Below are 15,221 nucleotides of genomic sequence, written 5' to 3'. Positions count from 1 at the left end.
TAGCGTAGAAACCAAGATATACGCTGGTTTCATAAATATTATTTTCACGTTTAAATAAGCGATATGACACGTAATGCGCTTTAACAAATTATCGTTGAATTAATTACGCGCAACTGTTTATGTTTCGTTCGATTATCAAATTATCATTATTTAATTTGTAATCCGAAACACACTTCCGAATTTAAATGCTAACGCGACCTTTGGCAAATTCTAGCGTCAAATAAACAGTGCTAAAATATCCTTTGTTTCATAAAAAGCGCGCGAAAATTATGCAGACATGTAGAACGTCGTTTGGAAAGTGTGGGTGTATATATACATGAACATAACGTCAGGCGTAAATCGCGTGTTCAGTGGAAAAAAACTCGCCCCGATTAGACGTTATTTCATCATCTCTTTAAATAGTAACAAATGCCAAAATGTATTTGATACTTAAGGAAATATGGAGAATGTTTGTGTATCGTAAATATTTACCAGCATTTGCTTTAAAACTGAAAAATACGGGATTATCGGGTAATGAGTAGCAATATTAACTGTATAATATGAACAAAATAAAACGTGTTTATATACGCATATTCAAACAATAGTTATAATAAGCTGATAATTAACAAAACAACAAATACGTCTTCACCGTCTTGATTATTGATGTGGCTTCAAACTGCTAATTTTCTCAGCTTAAATATAATAGCAAAATCAACATGCAATTAATTCATAAATCCACCATATGCTGGAGCTTTGACCACTTGTATGTGCGAAAGCATAATTACGTGACCTTGTTTATATGTGAAATACATACACTATGGGCGGGAAACAAACTTAATTGGCCAGACACATTAACTATGCTTACATATATATGCTAATACAATCCGCTCACAATAAATTTATTATAGTTTTAATTATTATTATAATTGTTTTTTCAAAATTTGTTGACTACATGTAACTAATAATTTTAAAAATATTTGTTACGTCATGATGCGCATCGACTCGGCATCATGCCTCGGCCGACAGATGCGAAGCTTCGCGGCGAAATGCGACATGCCGCCGCATACTGAAGTGGCTTCAACGACTGACGCGGCATCGACTCGTTTCGCCTTGCTGCCGCAGATCGCGAAATACGTTTGTTCCGCGTAAGCTGTACTGTAACAATAAACAAGGAAGCCCAAGAGACAGAAATATCCTCCACAAAGATTGTTTTGACCTTGAAGTAGTGACCTTTATTTTGAGAAAGTGTGACTTAAACTCATGCCTTTTGAGAATTGTCCCAATCACTAATCCTTGTTGCAAAACTTGATACAAATCAGTCAATGGGTAGTAGTTATAGAATGAACATGTAAAAAATACTAAAACTTTGTATCTTAAAAGTACAACCTTGACCTTCAGCCGGTTGGACGCTATCATTTATTCTGCACATTGTCTTTATGGCCTAAACATTTTAGTCAAGTTAATTGAACACCTTACCATAGGTATTATAGGAGATACAGACCAGGCTCAAATATAGAAGCTAAAACTGTTGACCTTGCAGTATGACCTTTACCTTATACAAGCGTGACTGACTCATTCTGCCTTCACATCATCTTAATGACCTAAACATTGTAGCCAAGTTAATAAAAATCCTTCCATGGGTATAGGAGATATTGACCAGACATGAACTGTCTATGCTTTTCCGTAACAACCATGCCTAGTTTTGCATAGTGAACATCTGCGTTTGAAGAGCAAGAACTTGAGTTACGCTGGTGTGATTGTCTATCACAATGTGTCATTTGTGACTTTTACCTAGGACTTAAAAGACATGGTTGTTGAAGGCAATTAATGGCAGTGCCCCAGATAAGCTGCGTATATGTGTCTTTCACCCTATTAAAATGTTTAAAAACGCAAAGAAATACAATATCATGCGTATTAAAAACGCAACCAATTTGACTTTTACGCACATTCCTACAATTCAATGCGTACGATACAATAGCTTCAATAAAAAATTCTTTGCTCATTTTTGGTATATCCTCTTTGCAATTATAATCTTAATGCGACGTCGCTTTTATTCAGCAAACGTCTGGATGAAGGAGCAGGAAAACAATCACGGTTATTCAAACGCTCTGCGTACTAGATTTCATAGTTAATTACAGCATCTGACCAAATTATTTATGGCAAACATGCATTTTCAATCTGATTTAATCTGTCGCTCTTTATGCATGTATTTTGTAAAGCGTCTGTATTTTCAGTTTCTACAACGATGCGAAATAAAAATGTCGAAGAGAGGTCGAAAGACGTCTGCGATTGTTGCGCCAAAATATCAATCGATCGCAAACTTTTTGAACCAAGAAAGCAAGAGCCATTAAGTAACAAATCATTCGTGTTATTGATTTTTTTAAGTTTGATGTTTATATTATGCACAGTTTCAAGAACTAAAGATGTTATGAAACATCAGTTTATGACAGTTAATTATAACAGTTTACAGTTTTATTGAATCAATAAAAGTGTGCAGCTTCAACAGAAGTAATCTGAATCTGAATGGATACGTTGAAGTGACCTGGAAGATTGGCTTTTATTCCATGGGGAAAGCAGTAAAGATTTTAAGGTACAAATTTTTATAACTCATTTCACCCTATTTCAAGACTGAAATCACCCTATTTTTTAAAATCAATGGGTGAAAACCCTATTTCCCAAATAATTATCTGGGGCACTGTAATGGGTTTGATCCCAAATGTAGGAGCACTTTTAAGATCCCCACAAAGACACAGAGGAAATGGTAGTGTAAGGAAAACATATTTAATCAAGAATTTGTGTTTTGGCCACATTAAATAATGTTTCAAAAAATCAAAACAATCAGGATGTAAGACATACAATGCTGTATATTTATCATTCATAATCACTTATTAAGAGATTTCAATATACATAGTTTAATTCACACCACACATGTTGTTTTTTCCACTAGTATAATAATAATTCTTCATTAAAGTCATTCACTGTAAAATCAAATGTATTCAATGTATAAGATAATTATTATAGCATTTAATAGTGTTATTTACTTCGCCTATTAAAATGCTTTGCATTGGGGTTTTTTTCATTCAAAATCGGGTCTGGTACTATTCCCCGTTTCCAATGGAAAAAAGTGTATATTTTTCAGAAATAGGAGCTAAAAATTCCCCATGGAAGGTGTTATTTTTCAAATCTCAATATTTCGTTCAACTCCCTTCCATTTTAGTTTATCCTTAGTAATATAATACTGAAAACACTTGTATTCTCAATTTTGAAGCTTTTTAAGCAAAACAACAACACTAATTTCCCAATTTTATTGAAAACATCGCAAATTTTCCCAATCCAAATGGACCTTGCCCCATTCCCGAAATGGAGAAAAAAACAACACTGCATGTCGTTTGTCTTATGGTTGATTCAACACACCTCTTACAGGAAAAATTACACCAACCAACACACGCATACTTTTGAGAATTTTACTAACATACATGTACACTTATTTATAGTATTATACGGCTAATGTATATCTTTGTTTTGTGGAATTATTCATGTTAAGTAAATGGGTAACTCTTTTTCTCCAACATTTGCAGTAACAAAAGAAGACAGTTACACATTCAGCCTCCTTATGAAATCCTTTATTGCAGTAATAATCATAAAAACGTATTATTTGAACTTGATTTTAATTAAAAAATAGACATCAAAATCCAATGGAGCCATAGCTTGTGAATTGATATTATTATGTGATAGAGTATTTCATTTCATATAGAGCAATTCAGGTAGTAAATGCAAATGTGAAGTCTATAGTAAATATCACCATTAAAATAGTATACACTACTTTTACGTAAGCAAATTGACTTTCATTCATTTAAAACTTCAGTTTGTACAGCAAAGTATACATAAATGCACGTTTGAAACGGATTCCAGACAGACAGACGGGCTGACAGATGAACAGTGAGACTGCCATATGCCTCCTAAGATATTTTCATTAAAGTAACCTTTCAATAGATATAACATATCTTCTATTGAGCTTGCATGACCATTTAGCTGAACCGAATTCACTGGGGAGGGATATCACGTTTAATCTTTTTGAGGCGTAACGACTCTCAATAAGTTAATGTGTTTGTTTATCAATGACAGGAACAAATAAAAAATGAGTGCTTTGTATAATAAACCTATTGAATAACAAGGTGCTTGTACGCTAATTACAGCGTTTTGTATGCTGACATTTCTTTTTAAATGGAATTTCAAACTGCAAAGTCATTAACAGTTACAAAACGGTACCTTCAAATAGTACGGTATGAAAAGCTATACTTGTTAAACAATAGATAAAATGTTGAACCAATAATGCATTCACAATTCATATAGACAATATAGTTTCATATTTAAAGCTATTGAGCGGAAACCATATTTTTACTACAGTCATTTTGAATTGCAAAACAAACACCAAGTGCAATGTAAACTGCCATTATGATATCAATCTCAATTTATTGGACTCAAACCATTGGTGTATTATTTATTCTTACATGACTATCACATAGACCTTGAATCCTGCCATCAAACCAATATTAATTCAGTATATAAACCATGATATAAGGCTTCAAAATTTTCATTTTAACTTTTCAATAAATTATAAATAAGCTTATTTTGTTTCAAATGAGTTAATTGAGCTGAAAACGTTTTACTAAAAAGGATCTTAACAGATGCCATAATTCGTATCCAGATATACGTATGTGGTATCGAGATACTATCGTGATAACTGAATAGATCAGCTAGATCTGCCTACATGTCTTAATTGTATATTCATTGACCAAAGCGAATAAATAAATAATAAGTTATAAGGTTACAATATACTTAATATTTTTGGATTGCAATGCTATATACCCTCTAAAAAATGGAATGTCATTTATTTGAAGGCACAATTCTCAGTATGGGCACTTGCCATGACTTTATTTTTAAATATTTATGTGAATGTGCATGTGGTAGGGACAACATTGTTGTATACTACAAATTCAGTGTGTTGCTTTTAGATTGGAGACTACATGAGACTTTGACAGATGGCGGGAAACCCTCATCCACTGGTACGAAGCTGGTAAATAGATGGCCATAAAACAGTGACCGCTGATTCGCGTCGAGTTCTTTCTTGCATTACACATGACCTATCTTTTTTATTGTTTTAATCATTGCGGCTTGGAATGCTCTTTAAGAAAAGGTATTGTTATGAGGGTCTCTATGCGCAAAAGTTTGACTTTATTTTTTTGTTAAAGTTATTGCGTTTACATTGAATTTGTGTAGGAAATCGTTTGGTATATTGTGACCATAAGCAATAATATTGCTTTTGATGAAAAAATAACAATCCAATTACTAAATGTCACAAGAAAACAACAGATAAAGTAGATATGTTTCACAATATCACTAATTGCAACAGTTGGTGACGGCTTCTAAAAGCAATTATGCATATATTCAATATAGTATTAGTACCAAGCGTTTTCAAATGTGTTGTAATACAAAACACTTTTGTAAATAAAGTTGTTAATCTGATTAAGTTCTTCATGTTTATTGCAATTCATAATTTTGTTTGCCTACAATGTTATCTAAATTAAAAGATTCCAAAATAATTTATTTTACAGGTGTCTGGTATACTGTATAGCAAATCTGAAAATTGCGTAACATTTACTTAACGAGATGTGTTCACATATGTTTGTATTTTTGAACAAGATATGTGTTTGTCAGAAACACAATGTCCCCTTTTGCACCGCTTTGAAGCCATATATTTGAAGACTACCTTGACCTTTCACCACTCAAAATGTGAAGCTCCATGAGATACACATGCCAAATATCAAGTTGCTATCTTTAATATTGCAAACGTTATGACCAATGGTAAAGTTTTCGGACTGACGGACAGACAGACAGACGGACCGACTGAGGGTCAGTTGAAAGAAAAAAAAATACTTAAACTTGATCCGTTAGTCTTGTAGGTCACAGGACTCACATACAAAACATAAGGTCATTATCGGAACAACAACAATCATTTTTGATCTGTAAGTCATGTACAGTACAGCCAAAGCGGAACAAACGTATTTCGCGATCTGCGGCGGCAAGGCGAAACGAGTCGATGCCGCGTCAGTCATTGAAGCCGCGTCTGTATGCGGCGGCAAGTCGCATTACGCCGCGAAACTTCGCATCTGTCCGCCGAGGCATGCCGCTATCCGCGACATGATGCCGAGTCGATGCGCATCATGAAATAAAAATCTTTTTTAAAATTATTAGTTACATGTAGTTAACAAATTTTGAAAGAACAATTATAATAATAATTAAAATCATAATAAATTTATTGTGCGCGGATTGTATTAGCATATACATGTAAGCATAGTTAATGTGTCTGGCCAATTAAGTTTGTTTCCCGCCCGTAGTGTATGTATTTCACACATAAACAAGGTCACGTAATGATGTTTTCGCACATACAAGTGGTCAAGGCTCTAGCATATGGTGGATTTATAAATTAATTGCATGTTGATTTTGCTATTAAATTTAAGCTGAGAAAATTAGCAGTTTGAAGCCACATCAATAATCAAGACGGTGACGACGTATTTGTTGTTTTGTTAATTATCAGCTTATTAAAACTATTGTTTGAATATGCGTATATAAACACGATTTATTTTGTTCATATTATACAGTTAATATCGCTACTAATTACCCGATAATCCCGTATATTCCAGTTTTAAAGCAAATGCTGGTAAATATTTACGATACACAAACATTCTCGATATTTCCTTAAGTATCAAATACATTTTGGCATTGGTTACTATTTATAGAGATGATGAAATAACGTCTAATCGGGGCGTTTTTTTTCAACTGAACACGCAATTTATGCCTGACGTGATGTTCATGTATTTATACAACACAAAATACACCCAAACTTTCCAAACGACATTCTACACGTCTGCATAATTTTCGCGAGCTTTTATGAAACAAACGACATTTTAGCACTGTTTATTTGACGCTAGAATTTATCAAAGGTCGCGTTAGCATTAAATTCGGAAGTGTGTTTCGGATTACAAATTTAATAATGATAATGATAATCAAACGAAACATTAACAGTTGCGTGTAATTAATTCTGCGCTACACATACATGTATGTACATGTAGGTGGATATCTTTTCACTCGATCCGCCGCGTACGTATGCGGCAGATTTACTCCGCGAAAGTACGCGAGGTTAACATAGACTCGGCGTGAACACATGATTTGGCCGCCGCGTACTAATAATCTGGCCGTGGCGTAGCCGCGGATTATGTTTGTGCCGCGTTAGCTGTACTGTAAGTAGACTCACACACAACAAATCCGGTCAATATCTGCAAGCCTGTAGGGAAAAGTCCAGAAAACTGTCATTCTAGAGAAAATTTCAAAGTCAAATACATGTTACTACGCCAAAAATCAATGGGCCGGACAGAAACTCAAACTTGCTCTGTAAGTCAAGCAGGTTGACTCACACACCAAAAATTAGGTCAGTATCTTATAGCGTATTTGAAAAATGATATGTGAAAGATTTTTTTTAAATCCGTAACTTTATCAACAAGAGATGTGTTTGTCAGAAACACAATATCCCCTATTGCGCCGCTTTGGAGTCATATAAGGTAAATATCTGCAAGCATTAAGGAAAAACACTCCGGACACCACATGCAAGACAAACGGACGGACAGATGGACGGATAGTGCAAGTGCTATATGCCTCCGTACCGGCGGCATAAAAATGCATAGGAATATTAAATCCACTGCTGACAGAAGTTTGTAAGAATTAAACAAAACTATACATGAGTAAGCAGTCTTTAATGGTAAAAAGTTGTATTAATTAGCCAGTAATCAATAAACTCAACAGAAGGTTATTTAGATGGTCTAACATTATTAACAGTTGTTTTCATTTTCAATATTTGTTTTCATTAATGATAGCATTTTATGTTATATCAAACTATTTTGATTGTAATGTAATGCGAGGGACTCAAACTAAATCTAATAAACTCTGACAAACCCACTTTTAAATCGAACAAGAAAGCAAGTGTAAACTCACTGAAGATTGAGCATAGATTCATGAACACATTGTTTGTTAGAAAATGAAATCAGTGAAGCTTTTACTCTTTCTTTAGAAAACAATGACAAAACAACTAAAGCTGAAATAGTAGCCGGATTCATTTGATTTTTGTCCTACAGAAACAATGACGGTTTAGAAAAACACATTGAGCGATCTCTCCTTAAACAGTGACTTAACATAAACATTCATTTATTATTTGTTAGGGCAAAGTGACATTCTGTAGGGTTGTATTTCAAGTAAGCATGGACTTGTAATTTCTTTGTCTGTCCTAATTGCGTTGTGTAACGTCATCTTTGCAAACTTTAACATTCGTAAACAAAATTTCAAAGTTGCAAGGAAACAATACGGTTATGGTTTGCAATTCTCATTTAACTTAATAACATACTTAACAGTTGCTGACCAAACTTCAGGTTACTAAGAGGTCATGTGGTTTATTAAGAATTTCAACAAATATACCATCAGTTGATCCATTCATAATCCATAACATTATGTTATAAATAATAAAGTACCTGTTTATGTTATCATCAAAAATGTCAAAACGGGTGTGCTATTTTACATTTTTGCTTATAAAACATAGTCATCGAGTTACATCATTCAAAATCAGTATTTATTGATATTTCTGTGCAACAGCATTTGACTTTATTATAAAACCACTATCATTCTATCATTCAACATTTTGAAGTTTCTATGCGACAATGTTTTTTGTTAACAAAATAGCCAGAGAACTCAACGGCCTTTCATTGTATAAAGCAGGCTTTATTGTATGTGAAGGCAGTTTATGTAAACCACATAGACAGCGAGAGAGATTGTATAAAGCAGGTTTTATTGTATGTGAAGGCAGTTTACGTACACATAGACAGCAAAAGAGATTGTACTTATTTCTTAAAGGTAGTAGATCTCCCCTACGGAGTTACCATCAATGTTCCTTATGATGCTTAAAATATATGTTTAGTCTTCATATTGTGTGGACTTGGAAAGAGTAGTTTTAAATGACAGAATGCATTGCAATGCACGGTTTTCCAAGTTTTGTGCGCCATGTTTCTGTCAAATTTGTATTGTAACGTCTCAGTAGAAGATTGAATTCCTTTATATTTAGAGGCTAATAAGTTAGCCTTGCCAATAACTATAAATCACCAACAGGGTAATAACCTTTTAAGCAATAATTTATGCATTAGAGTGAACATGTCAAATACGATTGAGAACAGATGGAAATACATGCCAGAATATTTATTAGGTACCATACCTGCATTGTAATTAAGAATAATGTTCTCAACTTAAAACAAAAGCTTCCTAAACAAGGGCTGTACGTTTGTAAAACATGCATGCCCCCCATATGGGCTGTAAGTTGTACTGGCAGCCATTGTGTGAATAAGTTTTTTGTCACTGACCTTGACCTTTGATCTAGTGACTTGAAAATCAATAAGTGTCATCTGCCAGTCATGATAAATATACCTATGAAATTTCATAGTCCTAGGCATAATTATTCTTGAGTTATCATCAGGAAACCATTTTATTGTTTCGAGTAACTGTGACCTTGACCTTTGACATAGTGACCTGAAATTAATAGGGGACATCTGCCAGTGATGATCAATGGATCTATGAAGTTTCATGATCCTAGGCATAAGCATTCTTGAGTTATCATCCGGAAACCATTTTACTATTTCGAGTCACTGTTACCTTGATCTTTGACCTAGTGACCTGAAAATCATTAGGGGTCATCTGCCAGTAATGACCAATGTTCCTTTAAAGTTTCATGATCCTAGGCGTAAGCATTCTTGAGTTATCATCCGGAAACCATTTTACTGTTTAGAGTCACTGTGACCTTGATCTTTGACCTAGCGAACTGAAAATCAATAAGGGTCATCTGCCAGTCATGATCAATGTTCCTATGAAGTTTGATTATCCCAGGCATAAGCATTCTTCAGTTATCATCCGGAAACCATTTTACTGTTTAGAGTCACTGTGACCTTGACCTTTGACCTTGGGGGCTAAAATTCAATAGGGGTCACCTGCCAGTCATGATCAATGTACCTATAAAGTCTTATAATCCTTGGCGTAAGCATTCTTGAGTTATCGTCCGGAAACCATTTTACTGTTTAGAGTCACTGTGACCTTGACCTTTGACCTAGTGACCTGAAAATCAATAGGGGTCATCTGCCAGTCATGATCAATGAACCTATGAAGTTTCATGATCCTAGGCCTAAGCATTCTTGAGTTATCATCCGAAAACCATTTTACTATTTTGAGTCACCGTGACCTTGACCTCTGACCTAGTGACCTGAAAATCAATAGGAGTCTAATCATCTACCAGTCATGATCAATCTATGTATGAAGTTTCATGATCCTAGGCCTAAGCATTCTTGAGTAATCATCCGGAAACCATCTGGTGGACGGATGGACGGACTGACTGACATGAGCAAAACAATATACCCCCTCTTCTTCGAATGAGAACATGAGAACGCCGCTTTGAATGATTTTTTTGATGATTGACCTTGAAGGATGACATTGACCTTGAACTTCCACCACTCAAAATGTGCAGCTTCATGAGATACACATGCATGCCAAATATCAAGTTGCTAAAGTTTTCGGACGGACAGACGCCATATATTTAACATTTGACCTTGAAGGATGACATTGACCTTCACCTTTCACAACTCAAAATGTTCAGCTTTATGAGATACACATGCATGCCAAATATCAAGTTGCTATCTTCAATAGTGAAAAAGTTATGGCCAATGTTATAGTTTTTGGACGGACGGACAGACGACATATATGAGACATTTGACCTTGAAGGATGACCTTGACCTTTACTTTTCACAACTCAAAATGTGCAGCTCCGTGAGATGCACATGCATGCCAAATATCAAGTTTCCATCTTCGATAATGCAAAAGTTATGGCCAACGGTAAGTTTTTTTCGGACGGACGAAGGACTGACATACACACATACTGACATACTGACTGACGGCCAGTTCAACTGCTATATGCCACCCTACCAGGGGCATAGAAAGTTGAATATATCCTGGTTGTCACTTATAAAGGGGAAAAAAGTCTGGCTTAAGTTTTCTTATTATCAAATTATCAAAAAATAGAAAATTGCCATGCCTCAAAACCAGATTTTAATCGTTTAAGTTATTTGTTTAATTTAAATCATTGAGCAATCCAATGCTAGGGTATTCATGTAAAATACATTCACACAAAATTTAAGTGCATTACATGCAACCAAACACATGTTATTGATTTCAAACCATTTTTCTATTTTTTAAATTAGAAACAGTGACCTTTACCTTGATCAACTGGCCCCACATAGAACCTCAAGTTAGGTCTGCGTGTATGCTACATACACACAAAATACCAATATTCCATCCAAGCTCTTCTTGTTGAGTTGAAACCACTTTTCCATTTTTAGTAGCAATAACCCCAACCATTCCTGACTAGCCCCACATACAATCGATGCATTAAGCTTGTTAGATCCAAAGTATACAATTCATAGATGCAAAGTTAAGTTACTGACACGAAACCACCAGTTACTGTTTTTTTCGGCGTAGCTGTATTAAGCCAGCTTTTCACCATACCTGACCTTTGTTAGTGTCCAATAAAATAATAAAATTCAAATAAAATTTCCCGCAGCTAGGTACGAATGAATACACTTCATTTATTCTAATGGCTGATTTGAGTATACCACCAGAACATTGGAAACATATCTGCGTCTTTGTTACACTGTTTTACTGCATGAAACAATTTTATCTCTAATGAAAAGGCTAAATAGATAGAACAGTTTAACACTCAATTCTCGATATCAATACAGTTTGTGCGTGCACCTTTTATTTTCAGAGGATTACCAGCGCAACGCGTTTATACTTAAAGGCTGTGTTCTCATATTTAGTACTTACTTCCATATTCCTGTCAACATGTTAACATGTAAAAGTATAAAGAGCAGTAGAAGCAAGGCCTTACTTTAACGCATTGCATTTCAACCCGCTAGGTCTCAGGTCAATTCGCGGCCAGTGTGTAAATATCAGAATTTATACAGGTCATCACAGGAGTTCGCAGCCAGTAAAATAATCGTTATATAATAAAGACTCTATCCGTGAACTAGGTGACCTGGAATTTTCTTTACACCAGAAATACGTTAAATGAAGATATTTAGCAATATAATTATGGTATGTCAATAATCGATTCTTAATGTGTTTTCTACAATACAATGATAAATATTATTTTTGATTAATTTAACAATAATTATTTCACCATATTGACTAATGTATTGAGAATGAGCGCGATGATTTTCGATACTGTTAATAATCGAATCAAATAGCAATGCCCGACAAACCACTAAAACAGGTTTTGTTCGAAGAACGCACCTATAAATACGGATACTTCGCATGTGGCTGGTTGACTCATATGTTTTAATTTCACTTCCATTCTTCTTTTTTTTTTTTGTATCTATAGGTTTATGACCAGCAATATGTAATAATGTAAAATAAGCCGCGAAAACTCCGCGTAACCTCCCGTACTGCGTGTGATGCAGCTAAGAACTGCGCAGAAAAAGACATTCGCTATCCTTGATCTCATTCATTGAACTATCAACGTCCAGGCCTTGAAGAACCCACTCGACCGCTCACAAAAGCAAGTGAAGTTGACGGTCGGGCGAGTAAAATATGTTCAATACTCGACCGATCGGGCGAGTGCTGTTTTTCAAGTCGAGAAATATAAATTCAGTTCCAAAACTCCTGCCACATCGATACAAATTGCGAAAAAAAAATCCAACGAACAAAAAAAAGGTGTAGTACACAAAGAAATTGCACTTTTGTTTTGACATTGAAAAATGACGTCACGGGCTCAGTAAAAATAATTATCGAAATTGGCTGAGCTCTTTTCATAGGTCTCAGTGCTCTTAGCTTATCGATTAAAAGTGAAAAAAAACAGTTAAATATATTGGTTATTCCGTGAAGAATAAAATTTCATTTTAATGTTAATATCCATACAAAAATAATACATAACTGGTTAATTATAATACTTCTTATATTTAATTAAAAATAAACAGAAACAATAATAATTAATAAACAGAATAATTCATGATCAGAAGCCTTAGCCAAAATTTACCATATTGTAACCATTTGTCAATCAAGCGTGTCTTTCAGTAAAAGTTCGTCTAAAATATTAATACTCAGCATGGAAAAGGGTTCTATTTTAAAATATCTGCAAGCTGGTGGAGAAAGGGAACAGAAAGAAAGGTCATCAAAACGAAAAGTGGAAAGTATTGAGAAAAGGAAACAGTGCATAAAACGTACGGAAAGCAAATAAAATCCATCAGATAATGTAGTTAATGTGTTTACAGTTTAGTGTGATTACGTTACGTAGGTTAAACAGGTTATGGTTGATCAAAACTATAAATATATATTTATTTTTTTTAATGCAGGGCTAGTAGATATAAGTGACGGGCGAGGGGATTGTCAGGCCTACTCGTCCTGCAGGGTGAGTGGCTCTGGAAAAATTCTGCAAGGCCTGAAGCCGTATATCTTTTTTAAAGATATTTCTTGTTTCTATATTCAATAGCATTGGTCTCGCCCTTGACCTTACAGGCCTCACATGCAATCTCAGGTTAGGTATCTATGCAAGGCAGCTGCTGCTATATATATAAACTCCATCAAGATAGGTCCCTGCAAATTAACTAGCATCCAATACAATGCCAACCTAGGTCTCCATGCAAGCTGTATCTAAAGTCTGGCATCCAATACAATGCCAACCTGGGTCTCCATGCAAGCTGTATCTAAAGTCTGGCATCCAATACAATGCCAACCTGGGTCTCCATGCAAGCTGTATCTAAAGTCTGGCATCCAATACAATGCCAACATAGGTCTCCATGCAAGCTGTATCTAAAGTCTGGCATCCAATACAATGCCAACCTAGGTCTCCATGCAAGCTGTATCTAAAGTCTGGCATCTAATACAATGCCAACCTAGGTCTCCATGCAAGCTTTATCTAAAGTCTGGCATCCAATACAATGCCAACCTGGGTCTCCATGCAAGCTGTATCTAAAGTCTGGCATCCAATACAATGCCAACCTAGGTCTCCATGCAAGCTGTATATACAGTCTGGCATCCAATACAATGCCAACCTAGGTCTCCATGCAAGCTGTGTATAAAGTTCATAAAGATTGGTACAAACAAACTGAAGTTATTTACCAAACAAACCACCTATAATAATTTTAGTAACAGTGACTTTGACCCCACTGGCATCCAATAAAATCCCAACCTAGGTCCCTATGCTTGCTTGCAAGATCATAATTTTATCAAGATTGGTAAAAAACAAACAGACATTATTGACACAAAAACACTTGCATCATCCCGCTAACATGCCAGCACCCCTTCAATTCTCACTCTTTTTACTAGGATTTTAACTTTGTTGAGAACTAAGTTCAAACACAATCATATCATAATTAAATATAAATCAATAATCTTATCCAACTGTAATATACGGTATATAGCAAAAATTGAACATCATTGTTTTTCATACACCTAGCAGTGTACGTGTTTTTGGGGTCAATTTTGGGATTCCTGATCTCACATGTTTTGTCTAAATGATTACCTAAAATTCCATTTTGAAGAATCCCATAAATATATTAAAAAATTCAATTAACACAAAATAAACCTGAACTTAAGTAGTTTATATCACTATTCAGACCTATTAGTGGAACCTTATATATAAAAAAATTGACAAAAATCTCCATGTTAAAGTATTTGTAAGCAAAAAAACTAACAAACAACACTTTCCAAATTTAAGCCAAACCAACGCAATTTCTCAATCCAAAAAATATCCATGTTTAAGTATTTGTAAGCAAAAAAAAAACAACATTTAACAACAATTTCCGAATTTGATCCAAAACAACACATTTTCCCAGTTTGAGCCAAAACAACGCAATTTCCCAATGATCCAAATGTGCCCCTGCCCATTCCCAAAATGGTGACAAAACACTGCCCAGATTCACTCACAGCATATGAAGCATAATAAGTCAGCCATTCAGGCTTAAACATTAAACAGGATACTTGTAATTGAACCACTACTTTAGTAATACAGTTGTGGGAGTAATTTCATTTGATTGAATATATTGAATACAGTTATTTTAATCTGTGACAATTAATTAACATGCAAAATTATGAAATACTGCATGTGG

The sequence above is a fragment of the Dreissena polymorpha genome, chromosome 1 (assembly GCF_020536995.1).
Source record: "Dreissena polymorpha isolate Duluth1 chromosome 1, UMN_Dpol_1.0, whole genome shotgun sequence".
Taxonomy (NCBI): domain Eukaryota; kingdom Metazoa; phylum Mollusca; class Bivalvia; order Myida; family Dreissenidae; genus Dreissena; species Dreissena polymorpha.
The sequence above is the reverse complement of the archived record's forward strand: the minus strand, read 5'-3'. Positions refer to the sequence as shown.